Source organism: Rattus norvegicus, chromosome 3, assembly GCF_021556685.1.
Source record: "Rattus norvegicus strain SHRSP/BbbUtx chromosome 3, alternate assembly SHRSP_T2T, whole genome shotgun sequence".
In the NCBI taxonomy this organism is placed as follows: domain Eukaryota; kingdom Metazoa; phylum Chordata; class Mammalia; order Rodentia; family Muridae; genus Rattus; species Rattus norvegicus.
The window spans coordinates 139,889,695-139,911,889 of NC_141536.1; the positions used below are offsets into that span (position 1 = coordinate 139,889,695).

A 22,195-nucleotide genomic window follows, 5' to 3' on the forward strand; every position below is an offset into this window, starting at 1 on the left:
GTGGATCAAGGACCTCCACATCAAACCAGACACACTCAAACTAATAGAAGGAAAACTAGGGAAGCATCTGGAACACATGGGCACTGGAAAAAATTTCCTGAACAAAACACCAATGGCTTACGCTCTAAGATCAAGAATCGACAAATGGGATCTCATAAAACTGCAAAGCTTCTGTAAGGCAAAGGACACTGTGGTTAGGACAAAACGGCAACCAACAGATTGGGAAAAGATCTTTACCAATCCTACAACAGATAGAGGCCTTATATCCAAAATATACAAAGAACTCAAGATGTTAGACCGCAGGGAAACAAATAACCCTATTAAAAAATGGGGTTCAGAGCTAAACAAAGAATTCACAGCTGAGGAATGCCGAATGGCTGAGAAACACCTAAAGAAATGTTCAACATCTTTAGTCATAAGGGAAATGCAAATCAAAACAACCCTGAGATTTCACCTCACACCAGTGAGAATGGCTAAGATCAAAAACTCAGGTGACAGCAGATGCTGGCGAGGATGTGGAGAAAGAGGAACACTCCTCCATTGTTGGTGGGATTACAGACTGGTAAAACCATCCTGGAAATCAGTCTGGAGGTTCCTCAGAAAATTGGACATTGAACTGCCTGAGGATCCAGCTATACCTCTCTTGGGCATATACCCAAAAGATGCCTCAACATATAAAAGAGACACGTGCTCCACTATGTTCATCGCAGCCTTATTTATAATAGCCAGAAGCTGGAAAGAACCCAGATGCCCTTCAACAGAGGAATGGATACAGAAAATGTGGTACATCTACACAATGGAATATTACTCAGCTATCAAAAACAACGAGTTTATGAAATTCGTAGGCAAATGGTTGGAACTGGAAAATATCATCCTGAGTGAGCTAACCCAATCACAGAAAGACATACATGGTATGCAGTCATTGATAAGTGGCTATTTGCCCAAATGCTTGAATTACCCTAGATCCCTAGAACAAATGAAACTCAAGACGGATGATCAAAATGTGAATGCTTCACTCCTTCTTTAAATGAGGAAAAAGAATACCCTTGGCAGGGAAGGGAGAGGCAAAGATTAAAACAGAGACTGAAGGAACACCCATTCAGAGCCTGCCCCACATGTGGCCCATACATATACAGCCACCCAATTAGACAAGATGGATGAAGCAAAGAAGTGCAGACAGACAGGAGCCGGATGTAGATCGCTCCTGAGAGACACAGCCAGAATACAGCAAATACAGAGGCGAATGCCAGCAGCAAACCACTGAACTGAGAATAGGACCCCCGTTGAAGGAATCAGAGAAAGAACTGGAAGAGCTTGAAGGGGCTCGAGACCCCATATGTACAACAATGCCAAGCAACCAGAGCTTCCAGGGACTAAGCCACTACCTAAAGACTATACATGGACTGACCCTGGACTCTGACCTCATAGGTAGCAATGAATATCCTAGTAAGAGCACCAGTGGAAGGGGAAGCCCTGGGTCCTGCTAAGACTGAATCCCCAGTGAACTAGACTGTGGGGGGGAGGGCGGCAATGGGGGGAGGGTTGGGAGGGGAACACCCATAAGGAAGGGGAGGAGGGAGGGGGATGTTTGCCTGGAAACCAGGAAAGGGAATAACACTCGAAATGTATATAAGAAATACTCAAGTTAATAAAAAAAAAGAAGAAGAAGTTCACTGAGGTATATGATAAACAGTACAGGCCATTTTTTTGTTTCCATGAGCCAGTCGTATTATTTGTGCATTATTTGAAGATGCCTATGCCTATGTGCAGACACACCAACAGTTGAGTGCACAGTATGACCAAAGTATACATCTATTCTGTTCCAGGGGCCTCCCTGCTCCTTCCTCCAAGCGTAACAGAACATTCAGGCCTTCACCTTGAGCTTCAAGTTTATCCCCGCTATGGTTCCAAGTGTCAGAAGGCCAGAAAATTTGCTGGTAGACTCGGGCCAATAGATACATGTCTCTTCTGCCCGTAAGGTTATGTGTTGTTGTTAAATATGTGTGGCTTGATAAAGATGTGGATTAGTACTGTGCCTGTAGCACCTCAGCTGACTTAGAGACTACCACATTGACAGTCCCCACAGTGGTGGCTGTCTGGGTCAAGGCAACAATAATTCACATAGTTGCCCCGAGTCAGGATTAGGGAGAGTGTCCTTTTGCACAGTCTATGAATAAGACCCACATATCTAGCTTTATTAGCATCAAGAAAGATCATAGTTGCCAGGGGAATGGGGCAAAAGATAAGGGGCTTGTGCTATGGGGTTTAGCTCTAACTGGCAGCTGGGATAAGGCAGTAAGAAAATTGTCCTGTGGCATGTGTTTATCCAACCAGACTGTGAACCATGCCACCATTTTTGAATGCTGATGGAACCTAATAATATGTTGGGGAATATCATAAGGAAAATGGTAGAATTCTTTAAATTCTCTTTGCCAAGCCACTTTCCTTAAGGGTAATACAGAAAGCAATCCCAATCATAAGGTAAATAAATCTGAGTGGACCTGTTATTATAGTGACGTCTGTCCCTGTGTTAACCAACCCTTAACAGGCATACAGTCTGAATGTACAATCATCATCAGGGAGTGTGGAAACACAGGCAAGGTCCAAAAGACTCCTTGCTGAGCAAGGGGGGTCCCTCTTACTGGTGGGGCTGAGAGGTGTCCATTTTAGAGTTTAAATTGTCTTCCTGGTTTTACGAACAAAAATCTTTAACCCAAGGTAAACTTGTGTTACAACAAGAACATCTGGTCTTGGGTCTAGCTGAGGGTCAGTCCTGTCTCAGGCGACTCCCATGGGGTTCATACCAATGCTGACATTTGGAAAGGTTGATACCAAACACCCTATCAAGAGACCCTGCCCAATATCATGTCTCTGCTGGAAGCTATCAGGTTCCCAGTGTAGGTGGTAATCGTTGCTTGCCAGGCTTCCCCAAAAGAAAGTGACTAGTTTTCACTCAGATAACACTAAACCATCAGCCAAAGCAGCAAGTGGGCTGCCACCTCAGCCATCATCCTTCCCCTTCCCATACCTTATGAGCACAATACCCAGGAAAAGACTGCCATCAGTAGCCAGATGTTTCACTCGTCTCTCTTTCTCCCGTGAGGTTGGTGAATGGGGAGCTAAATTATCCATTGAGAAATTCTGCACAGCCCCTACCAATTATGCCCCCCCACACTATCCCCAGAGCAGCCCTGTCCATGATGGAAATGTATTACAAAAGCTGTCTTGGAGCTTTGTAGAAGCAGCAGCCAGCAGTATGCAGCACGTGCTCTGGTCTCATCCCCGTAATTCTGATAACTCATAGTATGACCACACGTGGAGCCCAACAAAATCTCTGGTCCTATATTACCTTTCACTACAACTTACAGTCTTTTTCACATTTCTCAGCGAGGTCAAAAGCTGCCTCCTGCAATTAATCTGTTGAGTGATTTGTTATTTGATGGTGGCTATCCTAATCATAGTACACCATTTTTCTAACAGGCCTTAACCTACTCATTCCTCATATTGTCTGTGTATTGATTACTAGCCAATGTTTTAAAATGACATAGCACTTCTATGAGACTCCTGCCCTCTACATAAACAGTCATACTCTGAGTCCTCCTGGCATCTGAGAATCGTAAGTGCAACATAGGTTTTCTAGATAAAGACAGGAAAGCATTCTGTCATGGACCTCACTTGTCTACAAGTGCTCACAAGAGAGACCACAGGAATTCCTTATGCATATAACCAAGTTCAGAAGGTATGGCACACCAGCTTGATAGTGGATACCAATTAGTCCTAGATCTTTTTTTTTCTTTTATTTGATATTTTTTTTTTATTAACTTGAGTATTTCTTATATACATTTCAAGTGTTATTCCCTTTCCCGGTTTCCGGGCAAAATCCCCCTCCCCCCTCCCCTTCCTTATGGGTGTTCCCCTCCCAACCCTCCCCCCATTGCCGCCCTCCCCCCATAGTCTAGTTCACTGGGGGTTCAGTCTTAGCAGGACCCAGGGCTTCCCCTTCCACTGGTGCTCTTACTAGGATATTCATTGCTACCTATGGGGTCAGAGTCCAGGGTCAGTCCATATATAGTCTTTAGGTAGTGGCTTAGTCCCTGGAAGCTCTGGTTGCTTGACATTGTTGTACTTTTGGGGTCTCGAGCCCCTTCAAGCTCTTCCAGTTCTTTCTCTGATTCCTTCAACGGGGGACCTATTCTCAGTTCAGTGGTTTGCTGCTGGCATTCGCCTCTGTATTTGCTGTATTCTGGCTGTGTCTCTCAGGAGCGATCTACATCCGGCTCCTGTCTGTCTGCACTTCTTTGCTTCATCCATCTTGTCTAATTGGGTGGCTGTATATGTATGGGCCACATGTGGGGCAGGCTCTGATTGGGTGTTCCTTCAGTCTCTGTTTTAATTTTTGCCTCTCCCTTCCCTGCCAAGGGTATTCTTTTTCCTCATTTAAAGAAGGAGTGAAGCATTCACATTTTGATCATCCGTCTTGAGTTTCGTTTGTTCTAGGGAACTAGGGTAATTCAAGCATTTGGGCTAATAGCCACTTATCAATGAGTGCATACCATGTATGTCTTTCTGTGATTGGGTTAGCTCACTCAGGATGATATTTTCCAGTTCCAACCATTTGCCTACGAATTTCATAAACTCGTTGTTTTTGATAGCTGAGTAATATTCCATTGTGTAGATGTACCACATTTTCTGTATCCATTCCTCTGTTGAAGGGCATCTCGGTTCTTTCCATTTTCTGGCTATTATAAATAAGGCTGAGATGAACATAGTGGAGCACGTGTCTCTTTTATATGTTGAGGCATCTTTTGGGTATATGCCCAAGAGAGGTATAGCTGGATCCTCAGGCAGTTCAATGTCCAATTTTCTGAGGAACCTCCAGACTGATTTCCAGAATGGTTTTACCAGTCTGCAATCCCACCAACAATGGAGGAGTGTTCCTCTTTCTCCACATCCTTGCCAGCATCTGCTGTCACCTGAGTTTTTGATCTTAGCCATTCTCACTGGTGTGAGGTGAAATCTCAGTAGTCCTAGATCTTAAAAAAAGGACCCTTGCTCCAACCACAAATAAAGCCTTTAATGGTATGTCAATCATTCTTCCAATTACTCCTATAATTCATTACCTTGCAAGTTTTGATTTTCTTTACTCACATATACCCAATGTGAATAACCTCCCATTCCTAGGCTCTTAAGACAGATATGCATTTATGTCAAGGACATAACATTTATTTATTTATTTAACAACATTTATTCTCTTGGGTCATGAAACCATTCTTTCTCATTACCAGGGATGAGCTCCACCCAGCCTGGCTGTGCTGTAGCCATGTGAAATTACTTCTTCCTTCCTGTTTTGTTAACAGGAAGAAGGACTCTCTTCAGAATTGCAACTACCTTAGACTTTCAAGCACGCTGAGCAATTTTTTTGGGTGCCAGTAAGGGTAGGATAGGAGCCAAGATGGGTGCCTGGTAAGTGATTGGTATTACCAGGACTTGTCAGGAGGGTGTCCATCACATTGTAGTCAACTACCTATCCATTCTATATCCAAAATTATTTCTCCATTTCTAAACACTAGAAGACAGGTACAAGACTCTGAGGTAGGCACAGATTCCTAGGAAGGAGGTTCCTAGGAATGAGTGTAAGATTAGGTTAAGGTCCAAAGGGAGCAGGAGGCAGGTGTTTGAAACTTGGCTGAGAAGTGCCAGGCAGATGAACACTGTCCAAAAGGGTTTTATCCATCAACAATCCTGCTATCCAGGCAACTCTCAGAGGCTTTGAATAGCTTCCTTACAAAGCATCCCAGATACCAGGCAAGTTGTGTGGACACAGAGACTAAACCATGGACAGAATACCTAGTCACACTTATCACCCGACTTCTTCTATTTGCTGTTTGGCCTGACAAACAGCATTTCTCTAAAGAATCCAGATGCCTAAGAAAATCACTGCTCAGTCCTAGCCTGGATTTACTTTCCCACATTACCGTCATAGCAACTCAAATCACACTATCAGATATCTACTTTCAAGCCATACCTGTTCCTACTGTGAATCTCATGCCACCATGACTCAAACAGACTGAAGCATGCAAAGCAGGATTCTCCTTATCTATGCTATCCTGTACAAAAGGAAAAAACAGTTAGGAAACTGAGAGGCTGGACAAGGGTTCTGTCCCTGTGAATGAAGCTTTCCAGGTGGCAGGACCTAGGTGAGCTGATAAGTGGCACACACATTTATTGAGAGGACAGTGCATTATTCTCTGAGTGAAACCTGTCTGCCAATCCTTGATGCTGTGGGATTTCCTCAATGTTTAGCTGAAGCATGATGGGGCTTCCAATATCCTTGATACTGAAAATTGCTACTGTGTGATCTTACTGTTGCATGGGTAGATACAATGATAGATACAATACACAATAGAAATGTCTACCTAACTATATCTATATGTGTGTCTGTCTCCTTCTCTTTCTCCATATCTCTGTCTGTCTCTGTCTCTCTGTCTCTGTTTCTCACTGTGTGTCTCTGTCTCTCTCTTTCTCTCTCCATATCTCTCTGTCTGTCTCTCTGTCTCTGTCTGTCTCTGTTTCTCTCTGTGTGTCTGTCTCTATCTCTCTGTCTCTGTCTCTCTCTTTCTCACACACACACACACACACACACACACACACACACACACACTCATCAGTGACTTTCTCTAAATCTGACAGATGACTTTGAGTGGCCTGGTGAAGCTGAGAGCAGGACAGAGTTGTCAACTCCCTATGACTCAGACAGGTTAAAGTCTCCCTGATCCCTTATTATGAATCAACCAGCCCCCATGGACCAGGGCTGGCTCACCTGATTGCTGAGCATGGGTAACACTCCTGTTATCTAATGCAGTTCCTGGTTCATCTCATCCTTTATTACTTGTTGCTCTACAACATATTAAGGCTTTCTTCTCTCATGCTGCCTGCCTGAAGACATGTGTCTGGGCTCATCCATGGCCCTGATCTGTCCTAGAGTCATTCAGGGTCAGCTAACTTGGCTCTCTGATATATCATTCCTCATAATTTGAGAGATTTGGCAGGGGCACAATTGCTTCTCACCATCTAATGAGAGGTGGGAGGGGAGGAGGAATCTCTAGTAACAGCTTCTCTGAGCCTGTCCTGAGTGGGAACCCCAGCCCAGAGAGGTGGCCAGAGCCTTAGCTCTAAGGGAGCTGCTGTTTTCCTCACCTAATTTGGTGTTCCTTGATATCACTGGCATTGCTGCTATGGACCCCTTACCAGAATCTTGGCACTTGAAGGAAACTTGTAAACTTCAGAGACCTGGCTGACTCAAGGTTATGGTCTTTTTATTATTGGATATTTTTTATTTACATTTCAAATGTTATTCCCTTTCCCGGTTTCCTATTCATAATCCCCCATCCATCCCCTACCCTTTCTTCTACGAGGGTGTTCCCCCTCCCCAACCACCCACCCTTTCCTGCCTCCCCACCCTGACATTCCTCTACACTGGGGCATCCAGCCTTGGCAGGACCAAGGGCTTCTTCTCCCATTTGTGCTCAACAAGGCCATCCTCTGCTACACATGCAGCAGGAGACATGGGTCTGTCCATGTGTAGTCTTTGATAGTGGTTTAGTCACTGGGAGCGTTGTTTTGTTGGTATTGTTCTTATGGGTTTGCAAACCCCTTCAGGTCCTCCGATCCTTTCTCTAACTGTTCCAATGGGGATCCCATTCCCAATTCAATGGCTTGTTGCTGGCATTCACCTCTGTATTTGTCATGCTCTGGCTGAGACTCTCAGGACACAGCTACATCAGGATCCTGTCAACATGCAGTACTTGGCATCAGCATTATTATTATTGTCTGGGTTTGGTGGCTGTATGTATATGGGCTGGATCCCAGGTAGAGCAGGCTCTAAATGGCCATTTCTTCATTCTCTGCTCCAAACTTTGTCTCCATATCCCCTTCTTTGAATATTTTGGTTCCCCTTTTAAGAAGGGGTAAAGCATCCACACTTTGGTAATCCTTCTTCTTGAGCTTCATGTGGTCTGTGGATTGTAACTTGGGTAATTCAAGCTTTTGGGCTAATATCCACTTATCAGTGAGTGCATACCGTGTGTGTGTGTGTGTGTGTGTGTGTGTGTGTGTGTGTGTGTGTGTGTGTGTATTTGTGATTGGGTTACCTCACTCTGGATGATATTTTCTAGTTCCATCCATTTGCCTATTTAATTTCATGAAGTCATTGTTTTTGATAGCTTAGTAGTCCTCCATTGTGTAGATGTACCACATTTTCTGTATCCATTCTTCTGTTGAAGGGCATCTGGGTTCTCTCAAGCTTCTGGCTATTACAAATTAGGATGCTATGAACATAGTGGAGCATGTGTCCTTGTTATTTGTTGGAACATCATTTGAGTATATGCCCAGGAGTTGTATAGCTGCATCCTCAGGTAGTACTATGTCCAATTTTCTGAGGAACCTCCAGACTGATTTCCAGAATGGTTGTACCAGTCTGCAATCCCACCAACAATGGAGGGATGTTCCTCAACATCCTCGCCAGCATCTGCTGTCACCTGAGTTTTTGATCTTAGCCATCCTGCCTGGTGTGAGGTGGAATCTCAGGGTTGTTTTGATTTGCATTTCCCTGAAGACTAAGGATGTTGAGCATTTCTTTAGGTGTTTCTCAGCCATTCGGCATTCCTCAGCTGTGAATTCTTTGTTTAGCTCTGAACCCCATTTTTTAATAGGGTTATTTGTTTCCCTGCGGTCTAACTTCTTGAGTTCTTTGTATATATTGTATATTAGTCCTCTCTCAGACGTAGGATTGTAAAGAACTTTTCTCCATCTGTTGCTTGTTGTTTTGTCCTAACAACAGTGTCCTTTGCCTTGCAGAAGCTTTGCAATTTTGTGAGGTCCCATTTGTTGATTCTTGATTTTAGAACATAAGCCATTTGTGTTTTGTTCAGGAAAATTTCCCCAGTGCCCATGTGTTCAAGGCTCTTCCCAACTTTTTCTTCTATTAGTTTGTGTGTATCTGGTTTTAGGTGGAGGTCCTTGATCCACTTGGACTTGAGCTTTGTACAGGGCAATAAGAATGGATCAATTTGCATTCTTCTACACATTGACCTCCAGTTGAACCAGCACCATTTGTTGAAAATGCTATATTTTATCCACTGGATGGTTTTGGCTCCTTTGTCAAAGATGAAGTGCCCATAGGTGTGTGGGTTCATTTCTGGGTCTTCAATTCTGTTCCACTGATCTATTTGTCTGTCTCTGTACCAACACTATACAGTTTTTATGACTATTGCTCCATAATACTGCTAGAAGTCAGGGATGGTGACTCCCCCAGAAGTCTTTTTATTGTTGAGGATAGTTTTCACTATCCTGGGTTTTTTGTTATTCCAAATGAATCTGCAAATTGCTCTTTCTAACTCTATGTAGGATTGAGTTGGAATTTTGATGGGGATTGCAATGAATCTGTAGAATGCTTTTGGCAAGATGGCCATCTTTACTATACTAATCCTGCTAATCCACGAGCATGGGCAATCTTTCCATCTTCCGAGATCATCAATTTCTTTCTTCAGAGACTTGAAGTTCTGGTCATACAGATCTTTCACTTGCTTGGTTAGAGTCATCCTGAGGTTTTTCTATTATTTGAGACTATTGTAAAGGGTGTCGTTTCCCTAATTTCTTTCTCAGCCCATTTATCCTTTGAGTAGAGGAAGGCTACTGATTGTTTCAGTTGATTTCATATCATCCACCTTGCTGAACTTTTTTGTCAGAATTAGCAGTTCTCTAGCGGAACTTTTGGGGTCACTTTAGTATACTATCATATCATCTGCAAATAGTGATATTTTGACTTCTTTCGAATATGTATCCTGTTGACCTCCTTTCGTTGTCTGATTGCTCTGACTAGAACTTTGAGTACTATATTGAAAAAGTAGGGAGCTAGGGAGCAGCCTTGTCTAGTCCCTGATTTTAGTGAGATTGCTTCAAGTTTTCTCTCCATTAGTATGATGTTGGCTACTGGTTTGCTGTATATTGTTTTTACTATATTTAGGTATGGGCCTTGAATTCCTGATCTTTCCAAGGCTTTTAACATGAAGCATTGTTGAATTTTGACAAATGCTTCGTCAGCATATAATGAGATGATCCTGTGGTTCTTATCTTTGAGTTTATTTATATAGTGTATTACATTGATGGATTTCTACATAGTGATTGATCCCTGCATCACTGGATGAAGCCTACTTGATCACAATGGATAATCCTTTTGATGTGTTCTTGGATTCAGTTTGCAAGAATTTTATTGAGTATTTTTGCATCTTATTCATAAGGGAAATTGGTCTGAAGTTCTCTTTCTTTGTTGGGTCTTTGTGTGGTTTATGTATAAGCACAATTGTGGCTTCATAGAAGGAATTGTGTAGTGTTCCTTCTGTTTCTATTTTGTGAACTAGCTTGGACAGTATTGGTATTAGGGCACTTTTTTGATGGGAGACTTAATGACTGCTTCTATTTCTTTAGGGGTCATGGGATTGTATAGATGGTTTACCTGATCCTGATTTAACTTTGGCACCTGGTCTGTCTAGAAAATTGTCCATTTCCTCCAGATTTTCCAGTTTTGTTGAATATAGGCTTTTGAAATATGATCTGATAATTTTTTAATTTCCTCAGATTCTGTCATTATGTCTCCCTTTTCATTTCCGATTTTGTTAATTTGGATATTTTCTCTGTGCCCTCTGGTTACTCTGGCTAAGGGTTTATCTATCTTGTTGATTTTCTCAAAGAAACAGCTCCTGGTTTTGTTGATTCTTTGTATAGTACTTTTTGTTTTTACTTGGTTGATTTCAGCTCTGAGTTTGATTATTTCCTGCCTTCTACTCCTCTTGGGTGTATTTGCTTCTTTTTGTTCTAGAGCTTTTAGGTGTGCTGTCAAGCTGATGACATATGCTCTCTCCTGTTTCTTTTGTGAGGCACTCAGAGCTCTGAGTTTTCCTCTTAGCACAGCTTTCATTGTGTCTCATAAGTTTGTATGTCGTGCCTTCATTTTCATTAAATTCTAAAAAGTCTTTAATTTCTTTCTTCATTTCTTCCTTGACCAGGTTATCATTGAGTAGAGCATTGTTCAACTTCCATATGTATGTGGGCTTTTTGTCATTTTTTGTTGTTCTTGAAGACTGGTCTTAATCCATGATGATCTTCTAGAATGCATGGGCTTATTTCAATCTTTTTGTATCTTTTGAGGTCTGTTTTGTGACTGATTTTGTGGTCAATTTTGAAGAAGGTGCCATGAGGTGCTGAGAAGTCATATTCTTTTGTTTTAGGATGGAATATTCTATAGATAGCTATTAAATCCATTTGGTTCATAACTTCTGTTAGTTTCTCTGTGTCTTTGTTTAGTTTCTGTTTCCATGATCTATCCATTGATGAGAGTGGGGTTTTGAAGTTTCTCACTATTTATGTGTGATGTGCAATATGTGCTTGGAGCTTTAATAAGGTTTTTATGAAAGTAGGTGTCCATGCATTTGGAGCATAGATATTCAGAATTGAGAGTTCATCTTGGTGGATTTTTCCTTTGATGAATATGAAGTGTCCTTCCATATCTTTTTTGATAACATTTGGTTGAAAGTCGATTTTATTAGATGCTAGAATGACTGCTCCAGATTGTTTCTTGGGACCATTTGCTTGGAAAATTGTTTCCAGCATTTTACTCTGGGGTAAAAGCTTTCTTTGTCACTGAGGTGTGTTTCCTGTATGCAGCAAAATATTGGGTCCTCTTTACATATCCAGTATGTTAGTTTGTCTTTTTATTGTGGAACTGCATCCAATGTTGTTAAGAGATATTAAGGAATTGTGATTGTTGTTTCCTGTTATTTTCATTGTTAGAGGTGGAATTATGATTGTCTTTCTTTTGGTTTCATTACAAGGAAAGTATATTCTTGCTTTCTGTATGGTGTAGTTTCTCTCCTCGTGTTGGAGTTTTCCATCTATTATCCTTTATAGGGCTGGATTTGTAGAAAGATATTGCCTAAATTTGGTTTTGTCATGGAATATCTTGGTTTCTCTATATTAATTGAGAGTTTTGCTGGATACAGTAACCTGGGCTGGCGTTTGTGTTCTCTTAGGGTCTGTATGACATCTGTCCAGGACCTTCTGGCTTTCATAGTCTCTGGTGAGAAGTCTAGTGTAATTCTTTTTTTTTTTTTTTTTTTTTTTTTGGAACTGGGAACCAAACCCAGGGCTTTGCACTTCCTAGGCAAGCGCTCTACCACTGAGCTAAATCCCCAACCCCCTGTCTAGTGTAATTCTTATAGGTCTGCCTTTATATGTCACTTGACCTTTTGCCCTACTGCTTTTAATATTCTTTCTTTGTTTTGTGCATTTGGTGTTTTACCTATTATGGAATTTCTCTTCTGGTCCAATCTATTTGGAGTTCTGTAGGCTTCTTGTATGTTTATGGGCATCTCTTTCTTTAGGTTAGGGAAGATTTCTTCTATAATTATGTTTAAGATATTTACTGGCCCTTTAAGTTGTGAATCTTTGCTCTCTTCTATACCCATTATCCTTACGTTTGATCTTCTCATTGTGTCCTGGACTTCTTGGATGTTTTTGGGTTAGGATCTATTTGTGTTTAACATTATCTTTGACAGTCGTGTCAATGTTTTCTATTGTATCTTCTGCCCCTGAGACTCTCTCTTTTATCTCTTGTTATTTCTTGGTAATGCTTGCGTCCATGACTCCTGATCTCTTTCCTAGGTTTTCTATTTCCAGTGTTGTCTCCCTTTGTGATTTTTTTTATTGTTTCCATTTTTATTTTTAGATCCTGGATGGTTTTGTTCAATTTGTTCACCTTTTGACTGTGTTTCCTGTAACTCTTTAAGGGATTTTTGTGTTTCCTCTTTAAGGGTGTTACTTGTTTACCTGTGTTGTCCAGCATTTTTTAAGGGAGTTATTTATGTCCTTCTTAAAGTCCTCTAACATCATCATCATCATCATCATCATCATCATCATCATCATCATCATCATCATCATGAGATGTGATTTTCAATCCTAATCTTGGTTTTCCAGTGTGTTGAAATATCCAGTATTTGCTTTGGTGGGCGAATTGGGCTCTGATGATGCCAAGTAGTCTTGGTTTCTGTTGCTTCGGTTCCTGTGCTTACCTGTCACCATCTGGTTGTCTCTGGTGTTAGCTGGTCTTGCTGTCTCTGACAGTGGATTGACTCTCTTATAAGCCTCTGTGTCAGCACTTCTGTAGACCTGTTTTCTTTTAGCCAGATCTGGGAACAGAGAGCTGCTCCTGGGTTTGTGTGACCTGAAGCCTTCAGGCAGGTGGTTTGGCACAGAAGAGTTGGTCTTACCTCTGCTTTCACATGTGTAGGTGCTCCTGGTGACTGGCTTTCAGCTCTCAGCACAGGCAGAAACCCTAAGTGTCCTGCCCCTGACTGCTCCTCGGTTCCTGTGCTCAGAGGGCAGAGATGGCACTAGGCAGTTTCCTCTTGGGTCAGGAATGTGGACAGAAAGTAGTTGCCTCCTCTGAGTTCTCAGGTTTGTCTGCACTTCTGAGAGTCCAGTTCTCTCCCCCATGGGGATTTGGGTACATGGAGCTGTGGAACTGGTTCAGTTCAGTTATGGGCTTGGGCAGAAACCAGCAGGTTCCGGCTTCTGACTGCTCCTATATTCATGTATCCAGAGGCACTATGTAGTTTCTTCTTGGGCCAGGAATGTGAGGAGAAGTGGGCAGAGGTGGCACTCTCCCCTGAGGTCTCAGGATTGTCCTCACTTCTGTGAGTTCACCTCTCTCCTCATGGGATCTGGGTGCAGGAAGCTGTGGGATCCATTCAGTTCAGATCTCAGCACAGCCAGAAACGGGAAGTGTCCTGTCCCAGAGGACTTCTGCCTTTGTGTGTTCTGAGGCCACCAGAAAGGTCACTTGGAGCAGAAAAGTTGGTCTTACCTCTGCTGTCAAGTGTGTATGTGCTCATGGCGACTGGCTTCAGCTCTCAGTGCCAAAAAAAAAAAAACAAAAAAAAAAACAAAAACAAAAACAAAACAAAAAAAACCAAAATAAAAAACAAAAAAACTATTTTAAGTAAATCTAGTTGTCTGTCTTTCACATTTTCTATTCATATATTTATATATAGATAGAGTCTCACTGTTTAGCCCTGACTAACCTTCTATATACTCCTCAAATGGTGATAAAAAAAACTTGGCATTTAATGTAGAAGAGTGAAACTAGATCTTCATCTCTGCCTGCATAAAAATCAACTCCAAAAGGATAGAAGACCTTAACGTAAGACCTGACATTCTGAAATTGCTATTGGGAAAGTAGGAGAAACTCACCAAGGTTAGAACTTTGTGAACTGAACTGATGTGTCCAGGAAATATGGCCAACCATTGATAATTGAGTTGTCATAAATGTCAACATATGAACTAGTGTGGACATTATTAAAAGACAAAAGATAACCTGAGTGTAAATTGACAACCCTTGCATACTGCTGGCAGAGCAAAAATTGATATAACAATCATAAAACACAGTGTGGAGATTCCTCAAAAGGTGAAACCATGTTTTCCTGTGATCCAGGCATCCCAAAATTGAGTACGTACCAAGAAAAGGATCTCAGAATGTCAGAGACTTCTGCACTGGGCCATGTGTCAGACACATATGAGAGCCAAGCTATGGAGACAACCAGAGTCCAGAGAGTGAAGAACTGATACAGCACAGCATAAGATCCCTCACAACACCAAAAATGGACCTGCCAGATGGCCCCAGCTGGCTGCACCCCCACAAGTAGGCACATTAACTGGTTTCTTTGTTTCTTCCCACAGTGATTTGGTTGCAAGAGGCCAGGACTCCTGCCATCTTGGAAGCCTCTCCATTACCTGTTCACACGACACACGGAGCATCCTTTGTGCCCTGAAGAAAACTCTGACCCCTCAACAGAATATGAATGGCAGGGCAGAAATACAAGTTGAGGCTACATAAGTCAGTGCTTTGGGAACAGTTGTCAAGGCCCTGGTGAAACTCTCCACACCCAATGACAAGTAGGTTTTTGAAGACACTGGGATAAGGCGACTTCAGAGAGTATTGACAGTATTTCAAAAGGACTCAAAACCTAATCCTGTAAAAAAAAAAGTGTCAACCCTATTTCCACCTGTTTCTTGAGGAAGAAGGTGCAAACCTCTCACCACAGCACCCAGGATTCTGAGCAGGAGGGTCAGCAGTTGTAAGTCAGTCTCGGCTATACAGCAAGACATTGTCTCAGAAATATAAAGGGGAGAGGGATATGGAGCTTTGTGGTCACACTGGGTAAACTTGAAGGACCTTATGCTAAGAAAAATAATGTTCAAAGGAGAGGGAAAGGGTGCCTAATTGAAGCCTAAAACAAGTCTCTACTGGTGGTAAACAATAGTGGGATGGAAAGATGTCTCTAGGATGCAGACCAGGCAGTATGTAGGAGGACGTGGGCAGAGCCGTAATGGATGAAGTCCACAGTGCATCCTGGAGAATTACTGTGCTCTCACCACTGGGATAATTGTTCATTCACAAGAAATACATGCTAAGTTCAGTATCTGTAGATATATAAGATATAAATTATTATACCACAACAAATGTTTTAAACACACAAAGTTCAGTATAATAAGGCAATAGGCTACGTGTTCAGAGTTATGTCCTAATTTTTTGTCCAGGTTCCTGTGTGTCACACTCTTGGTAACACTTCTGCCTATGAAATTAAACTCAGCTCTCTGAGGACTCAGTGGCTGATCTTCTCTCAAACATAGACTGCCTAAGATAAGAAATCATTCAGCTTTCAATATCTCAAAATTTTGACAGGATATCTCCATATTTCACTGCTGTAAGTATTGGTTAATGTCACTGCTATAAAGAGTCCCCCAGGTGTCCTACACAATGCCTCGATGTTCTATTTGACTTGTATGCCTGGCACATGCAGGTAGCCATCTTTATTGAGACTTCTTACAGGGGAAGTGGTGTCCATCCTTATGAAACTGAGGGGTCAGTAAAACCACTCTTCTTGCCCCATACACCCAACAGTGGAGGTGGTGGATGGTGGGGGCTTGAGAAGCACCTCACTCTGATGACTTGATTCCTGACAAGAGAATGGAAAAGTGTACACAATGAGGAAGGTCTCTAACTTTCCTCACATAGTCTTCTCCCACAACAAATAGGATAAAGAGATGGGTGACCTGGGATCAGAACATGGTTTTCTTCTCTTGTTGTTCCCAGTCCATCTGGCTGATGGAATTCTTCTGTGCTCTTCTAGATCTGGCACTACTTATCTGCCAATCAGCAGAAGACTCTTCCATCAGGGAGACCTGAAAACGGGGGGTTTGGGTGAGATCAACAAGTGTAGACCAACCATGCCTTCCCCATGTTTGAACAAGGGATCATCATCTGTGTCTCTGTGTGTCCCCATGCTAACCGGAGTCTTGGATTGAGGGACACCTCCTTCCCTATGTTCCATGCAGATGAGGCTGGCCTCAGGCTTTGTGCCTTGTTGAGTGTGGTCCCAGGAGTTCTTTGGTGGCCTCAGCACAGGGTCTTACAGTCAGCAAAGGCACCAGACTTTCTGAGCGAGCCTGCTGCCTGGGGACATAAAACTTCATAGCAGCAACATCCTTACAGGATATCAGAAAAAAAGCAGCATAGGTCTTTGTGAGAAATACTGTTGAAAATAAGAAATGCGAGAGAGTGGGGCTAAAGAGTATGAATCTGACACCTTAAGTCCCTGACTTTTCTTGGGCAGATGAGGGTGGCGAGAGACCATAAGCCACCCAAAGGAAAGCCCTCAGTGTCAGACCAGAGGGTCTCAATTGCTTTTCCATCAACAGGTTCTTATCCAGGATCAAGCTTGGAACCAGCTCCCGCTCTGACTTCAGCTGTCAAACACTGCAGACTTCACCTTGACTCTACTCAACGCACAGCGTGTGCCTCACCTTTCATGCAGTCAGACACCCCGAGACAAAGTGTGCAGCGTGGCATGGCAAACGTCTCCTACGAAGTAGAAGAGGAGGTGGAAAGTGTTTCAAATGAGCATGGACATGAGGGAAAACTGACTTGGAGGGACATCTACAGGCACATGAATTATGAAATGACTTTGTTTAGCATGGAGATTCCCTCCATTTGAAGCAAATTTCACCAGCATCAACTGTCTATAGGTACATCTGGAGGGGGGTTTGTATAGGTGTTTGTGTTTCGCTGTCTGTCCAGATATACAGTACAGAAGAGTGCATTCTGATGACTCAGATTGCAGAGCACCAGGGAGGCTCACCAATAATGACTCACAAATGGGGTGAGATGTGAAGGTTTCTGGATCTAGGTGGGTAAGGAGCAAGCTGTCTAGCAAGTTAGCATGGTCTTGAGAGCTGCATCATGAGCAAGGAACAAACCTGTTCCTGTGCCCTCTACCTTCCCTTATGAGCACTAGATGGACACTTCCTGCCTCACCATTGCTCTGTTTCTGCATCCAATCTGGTCAGCAATAGCCATCTTGGACACAAACACAAAGAGATCCGGCACTATGGGATCCACATATGCTTCCACTGGCCACTTTCTCTACTAATGACTCTCATGTACATCTGGAGACAGACAGCAGACAATCTCACCATGAATGGAAGGTCCTCTGAGGCCTGTGTTCCTGATGATGACCTACCTACCATGGTACCGGGTTTACAGGATTTCTAAGTTCCATGAAGTATCGCACTTAGGAAGTGCACTTTTGGTACCACAAGGCATCACGAAGGACTTAAATGGAAGTGTAAGAACAACCATGAGCTAAGAACTTCCTCCCAGAATCTTTGTTCAGTCCTCAGGTCCCAAAGGATCTGAGAAGGGTATGCACCCATAGATCCACTGCTCATGTGCAGATACAGAAATAGTTCGCCCTTAGTTAAAGCCTATGATGTAGTCATGGCTGCCCTCTGGCACATAACCCTAGGAAATTCCTACCTGATTCTCTCCTACACCTGTCCTCATTCTCAGCAAGCTGCTATCTACTCTCTGGTTTCATTTTCCAGAAAGTAAAATGCTTCCAAGTACACTTTAAATAGAAAGGGGCCACGTAGTAGAATCTTGCAGGCCCTGTGATGGCACACGCTCTCAGGCTGATTCCTCTTGAGTTCTCCATGGATCCCTTCACCCACCCTTCTCCAGCATCCTTGCCCCGCCTCACTAGACATTTCTCTGCTCCCCACATGAAGCCTAGTTACTCAGGAAAAAATTACTGTGGGGTTGGATTTCTGGTGAGATAATATATTATCACCAAGCCCTAAAATGTGGACTTTCATAATATCTTTCATTTAATCCAGGAAATAGTTAGGAGAGTTAATTTGCTGCTTACCTAGGAACCTTAATCCACTCCCCAGGACAGACATGGTGTAAAGAAAGAACTGAATTCTGCAAGTTAATCTTTATGCAGATAACATCAATAAATCCTTTTCCTTAAAGTAACAGATATCTTTCTAAAAAGATAGATGTAAAAGTACATTATAGCCTGTTCCAGTTGCCTCTCACCTTGGATGCCACCACCTGCCTTTTAACTCACAGCCTGGATTTTGTTGCTGTCTATTCATCCTCTCAGATTGGCAAGCAGCAACATAAGGTTTACTGGTCTTTTATAACCCAATTCTTCAGGGTATTCCATAGCTACCTTTTAGAGGGGGCCCTGGGTGCAGTCTGATATCTGCCACAAAGCTGTCCCCTAGGTGTATTTGGGAAAGAAAGGCTTGACTCTGTTCCTTGTATAGTGGGATCCTCAGCCTGGGACTCTTTGCTGGAAATGGAGGAAATCTATCCTGTGAGGTCATGTTGTCCTTTGAGCCAGTGGTAATCACATTGTGGAACTGTCCCATGGGTTCCTGATGAGGTGATGTTTGTGGAAATGTGTGTTTACTTTTCACTGGGTACTTGGTGCCCTCACTGGTCTTACTCCAAGAGGCATGAGGAGATAAAGGATCCTGTGAGGACACTTTGCTGTTTGAATTGTTAGAGCCAGCTTTGGACACATCCATGGATGGATGGCTGGAGGGAGTTTCCGGTGATGAATCCTCTGAAGACTCTCAGCTCTCACCTGAGGCTCTCTGCTCTCTGCCTCTCTCCCCTAACCCACGTGTGCTGATCATGCATTGAACCTAGTGGACAAACTGATGGCAGTTTCTGTGAATTGGATGTCTCTTCTTGTTTAAGCATGTTAGGGTGTGTGGCATATTGTACCTCATTCTACTCTCATCTCCATTCTCAGTGTTTCCAGGCTGATTGGAGATCATGGAGGAGGGAAGGCTTGGCAGGCTAGATACCCTCCTCATAGCCTTTTTTTGTTTCATGGGTGGAATTGAATGTTTCAAGGTTTGATCCCACTGCTGGCTTTTTTATTGAGTTGTCTTCCCAGGGTGACTGTTGCCTCAGCATCAAGTAGGTTGCCGTGACATGGCCATACTTTTTCTCCTGTAACCATTCCTTTATTGCTTTAAATCCCTGTGGGCACTATGTTTACAGTGACAATACTGTAGGGCAGATGCCATTTGCTTAAATAGCCTATGGGATTCTTGCTCAGGTAGATAGCCAGACTCCAAAATTATGCCCAGTAACTCTCCTTCCACTTTGTGTTCCAGATGCATATAAATGTTTTTCACGATAATTTGCAAAACTTTAATAATATGAGGGTAGAATAGGAATTTTATCATTTCAGATTCTGATTTGATGAGTGTGTTCTTCTTTTTGTTAGGCTGTTAACTGCTTCCATAGTCTGCATGAGGAGGTGGTTATTCAATTTTCCTTCCCAGATGCTCCTTGACCAAGGGTATTTAAGACTTTATACTGTTCATATAAAGCCTCTTCATCAAAGTTTTTGGACCTTAGGTCTGACACAGGCCTATTATGACCCCATTATTCAGGGTCTTCTATGCCCACTTTTAAGGGTGTCCTTCCTAAAGTCTTATAGCAATTGTGAAGGTGTCTCTTGGGCATATGTGGGAGGACAGGCTCCATGCCGTTTCTTGTACAGTGGGATCCTGACCCATGGCTTCCTTGCTGCAGAATGCAGGTGATCTGTACTAAGAGTCATGTTGTTCCTTGAACCAGAGTGAGTCATGTCAGGAAGCAGTGTGGGAAGATCCCTGAGGTGAAGTTTGTGGAAGAGTGAGTTGATTTTTCCACTGGATAAGTTGGTGCACTTACACTGGGCTTCCTGGTCAGAGGCAATTAAGAGGTTGTACATTTTACTCTTTGAATTATTATAGCCAGTTTGGACACATCCACGGATGACTGGCTGGAATAGATTTCCAAGGATGAAATCTCCTGAAGGTTCTCTGGTACAGCCTTCATCTGAGGTATCACTGCTCTCTGTCTCCCCTCAGATGCTGCTCATGAAGAGAGCCTTGTGGACAAGGCAGGGACAGATTCTGGGAAGGGGAGTTCTCTACTTGCTCAAGCATTTCAGGGTGGGTGGCATACTGTACCTCATTCAGCTCTTTTTCCATTTTAAGGAATTCCAGTTGGGTTGACCAAAGGCAGGTGGGAAGGCAGGCACACTAGATCCCCTCCTTATAGCCATTTGCTATTTCTGGTTGGCCCTATATGGTTCAAGACTCAATCCCACCGCTTGGGTTTAGGTTTTTATTGAGTTTTCTTCCCAGGGTTATTGTTGCCCCAGCATCAGCTTTGGCGCCATCACATGGTCGAACTTTTTCTCCAGTAAAACTTCTGTCATCTCCCATTGCTCATATGCCATGACACCCGTGTTGACCATTACAGTGTGGTCTGGCAGGCTGTCCGTATTCTCCTTAGAGGAAATGAGGCAAATGTAATAGTCGTGATTTAGCCACTCACAGCTCACAATATCATGTACTGTTGGCCTTTGTCCAGTGTTTATAGTTAACTTGTTAGCAGTCATGTCACCAAGTTCTGGTGACAGTTTGAATTTTACAGTGTACTTTCCTCACAATGTCTTCTGCTTTAGTTCTCCGTGATTACTTTTCTGGAAAGGGAAGCATCCTGTGGACATAAAGTAAAGCAGAACTCGAGAGCTCCAGACATTGATTGCATGGCCATGATAACTTTTACCTTCAAAGTGTTCTTTGGGACAAAATCGGGGAGTCTGTTTGAGAGTTGTTAGCTCATGGACCATGATAGTCTTTTTTGCCTAATCTGAACCACTAAGTTGTATATTTCCTTTGCCTTTCACTGTAATATTTCCTGGCTTTCTCTCCCTGAGGGCAATACACTTCTGATAACACTATTAGAGGGAACATACCATTTGTTTAAATAGCCTGTGGGATTCCTCATCAAGTAGGTTGCCAGTTTCCACAATTCTGCCCAACAACTGCCCACACTTCCTGTTCCAGGATCAGATAAACGTTTTTATGTAATGTGCAAATGATTAATAATGTGAGGATGGTATACAGTTTTTCTAATTGCAATTACTGATTTGGTCAAAGTTCTTTCTGTCTTATACCAAAGTCTAGGTGAGGAAATGGCTTCTCAGTTTTACTTCCATAAATGCTCCTTGTCCAAGGGTCTTTAGTATTTTATAATGTTCAGATAAAGCCTCTTCATCAAAGGGGTTGAGCATTAGGACCTGAGGCAGGCCCTTTTAACCCCAGTTTTCATGGGCTTCAGACTCTTTCTTTTAAAGGGGACTCTGGGTACAGGAGGATAGTGGCCAAAAAGGTGTCACTGGAGCGTGTTTAGGGAGGACGGGCTTGAGTGTCTTTCTTGCACAGGAGGACCCTCACCATGGGCCTACTTCCTGTAGAATGAAGGTGTTCTATCCTGTGAGGTCATGTTGTCCTTTGAAGCAGTGGTCTTCATGACACTGAGCTAGGCTGTGAGGTCCTACTGAGGTGAGGACTGTGGACGACATGTTATTCTTTTCAAGGGGTTTTGGTGGAGTGACATGGGATTACTCCACAGAGGCATGATGAGGTAAAACACCCTGTAAGGACACTGGCTCTTTGGATTGGTTGTGCCAGCTTTGGACACATCCAGGATGGCTGGCTGGGGTAGATTTCCAGTGATGAATCCTCTGAAGACTCTCTGGTACAGCTTTCATTGAGGCTTACTGCCCCCGTCTTCCCTTTGGGGCTGCTCGTGACATGAGCCCTCTAGACAAGCTGGGGGCAGATCCTGTGAATGGGAACTCTCTTCTTTTCCAAGCCATCGGGGAGGCTGGCATAATGTACCTCATTCTACTCTTTTTCCCTTCTAAGTATTTTCAGG

General features: G+C 43.0%; 1 long non-coding RNA gene across 2 annotated transcripts in view; it reads left to right on the forward strand.

The window, feature by feature from the left end:
• Nucleotides 1-22,195, forward strand: part of LOC120101749 (uncharacterized) — a 44,607-nt gene that overhangs the window by 10,165 nt on the left and 12,247 nt on the right. Inside the window, exons 3-5 of one of the 2 annotated variants that reach the window (XR_015684710.1) lie at nt 14,791-15,006; nt 15,652-15,818; nt 16,813-17,139. This is a non-coding gene — a long non-coding RNA (uncharacterized LOC120101749). Of the gene's footprint in view, nt 1-14,790; nt 15,007-15,651; nt 15,819-16,812; nt 18,433-22,195 lie in introns of those variants that run through there. The other variant, XR_015684709.1, reaches the window with a different exon arrangement.